The 2668-nt window shown below is 33.2% G+C and overlaps 1 long non-coding RNA gene across 2 annotated transcripts; it reads left to right on the top strand.

Annotated features, from left to right (window-relative positions):
• The first annotated feature begins 1095 nt into the window (after nucleotides 1–1095).
• LOC111402556 lies at nucleotides 1096–2138 on the top strand. Of its 2 annotated transcripts, XR_002704302.1 has the most exons (3): nucleotides 1096–1238; nucleotides 1324–1409; nucleotides 1805–2138. It is a non-coding gene; the product is annotated as an uncharacterized LOC111402556 (long non-coding RNA). The 2 variants fall into 2 exon arrangements; XR_002704301.1 differs by lacking the exon at nucleotides 1805–2138 and having other exon boundaries at nucleotides 1324–1568.
• Nucleotides 2139–2668: the final 530 nt, after the last annotated feature.

The following is a 2668-nucleotide window of genomic DNA, read 5'->3' as shown; positions in this document are numbered from 1 at the left end:
TATATATTCAACTTCAACAAAATAATTATTTTATTTTATTTTGAAACCTTGTTTGTCCCATTTTGTTCAGAATACATTTTTCTTTCTCTTATTTTCGATCAAACATTCTTTAATAAAATAATATTACACGTAAATTCAAAATTTTTATTATTTTTAACTACACATTCTCCATTAAATCACTATTCCAAAATGCATATTTTTTTTTTTAGCAAAAAATGACATCAAACAAGCCCTTAATATTTTATTATGGTCGCCCGTGCTGGCTCAACATCCTAGATTCGTCCCTGGCCGCAGTACAGCTCGATGTACAAAGGCTACAACGTATAAAGCAGGTAACTTGAAATATGATGTCTCCTTCGCTTCCCTATAAATTCAGCAGTCCTTTTTGTATTCTTTGCAACAAAACTTCTACTGTTTTCCTCTTGTAATTACATTGCAGTAATTGTCCGAAAATTTTCAGAAATACAATGGCCAAAATTCAGAAACTGAGGTTCATAATAGAAGTTTTTATTGTCTAGTTAGGTAAAGATATACGTAATCTTTAAAAATCACACAATTGGATTGTGCATTAGAGATCTCTTTTAAAAATGATGGATTATCCCGTTCTCCAAGAGATTCTATTTATTTTTTACAAATAAGGAATATATTTAGGAAAACTTACACGTCTTGCCCTACAAGGTGACTTGGGATTGGATGGAGAACAAGAATTTTGTATTTAATTAGAGCCTTGCTACAGCAACAGGACTGATGACAGGGGGTTGAGATATCGCGACTGGGGCCCTTGATCTGATCAAAACCCCAGATCAAGGGCTGAGGTGGTGCCACCTCGACCCCTGTCCCAAATCCTGTTATGAGGCCCTGTTGCTTTAGCAAAAACCATTTAATTATTTGTTTTTGAAAATAAGGATAATATTGTCTTTTCAATAAAATTTTAGCCACAATTAAAGACATGGGTAAAATCTTACAATGCGTACTTAAGTGCTACTAAAATAAAGATTTTCAATGTAAGTGCTACAATTTGAAGATTTGGGGATCTATCCTGCTATTTTCTTAAAAAGGATTTTTTATTTTTATTTTTATTAATTTTTTAAGGCACAGCTAAAACATGTTCTGTCACTGTTGCGCGCCAGTTACGACCGGACGACGACCGTAAACCTCTTAAGTTATTCTGGTCTTTATTATTGCCTGCCCTCTATCAATGGATCCTCAACCTGAACCAGTCATCTAGATCTGTGGAGGTACTTGTTAACATACATGGATACAAATTTGAGTGTCTTTTTTTTATCTGATTGAATTATGTTGAAATGGGTTTGCATATTGCAGCCAAGAGAACACGCTGAAGCCAGATGATGTAATTCAGCTCCGCAAGTGCGGTTATCGTATCCTCTACAAGAAATGTATCTGAAGAAGTAAATTTTCAGCACCCTTTTATATGCCCTCTTTGAAATATAATATAGTTTTATGATTTTCTTCTTCCTTTTATGATGGATTGAATCCTGAAAGATTCTTGGTTTAGTATGAAATTGTTTTGGGCTTGAATTATTGGTTCACTTGTTTAATTTTGCAAACGTATACTCAAGTTGATGTATTTTAATGATTTTCTTTTAGCAACGATAAAGGAAAAAATAATCTTTGTTAGATTTTGTTTCAAAGGTTTAAATCTTATTGCTAAATTAAAAATTCTCAGTGCTTGGTTGGCTGGAAAAAGAGTATTGGTTTGTCCATGAAGAGTTGGAGAAGTGCTAATATTTGATAAAATTGGATTTTCAGCGAGTTTTAATATAGCATTCTTGATCTTTGCCAGGAGAATGATGTTTGTAACAAATTTAGTTGTATGGGAGGATGATGTTCATAACTTGTGATGGACATCTAGAACTGTCAATAGGAAGTGAAAGTTGCAGAGAGTTCTCGTTGCACAGAGAAAATGGGTCTTAATGGATATTTATATCTTGGTATGTAGAGAAATAGAGATGACGGGGCTAATTCTTTTAGTTTTATCTTGGTGAAGATGCTTGAAGGGCGTGTTAAATACTGAAGCCAGTTGCTCTGTAGAATAACATGTTATTTTCTTAAATCCCTTCTTCATTTGTTAACTTGTACGTATTTAAGTTATTGGGAGCTAAATGTTGTATTTGCCTAATGTCTTGGGGTAAATTAGGGTCCAAGCCCAATAAATAATTTAATAAAAGAACCTACAGAAAATTGTAATTAAAATAAGGAATCAATGTTGCAATTTCAACTGAATCCTTAAATCACCAAATATGACAATGATTTTACATGCGGCGAAATTTAGCAAAAGATAAATAAGAAGATTCCCACTAAAACTTTTAATTGATGCTTCATATTTTGGATGAATTGAGAAGCAGTGTTTCATGAGAGTGTATGAAAGAGAGAACCCAATTCAGCAACATACAGTGAACAAAAATCCGATAGCAATAGGGGAAATTGCTTAATCACAAAAGTTTGCGCTTCCAATAGCCTTAAAATTTGGACACCAGTTTCACATTTACAAACCATTGTTCTTCATATTCAACGATAAAGATTGAGATCCAACAGTTCATTTTCTGGAATCATTATTTGAACAGTGGTGAATTTTGCATAGGTGTATTCTCTTTGCTGTTTTCTAGTTGTATTGCCAAGAATTTTTCTTGAGTTGTTGTGTACCTCT

Source organism: Olea europaea, chromosome 10 (assembly GCF_002742605.1).
Source record: "Olea europaea var. sylvestris chromosome 10, O_europaea_v1, whole genome shotgun sequence".
NCBI classification, from domain to species: domain Eukaryota; kingdom Viridiplantae; phylum Streptophyta; class Magnoliopsida; order Lamiales; family Oleaceae; genus Olea; species Olea europaea.
Note: the sequence above shows the minus strand (reverse complement) of the source record. Positions and strands in the feature narration are given on the sequence as shown.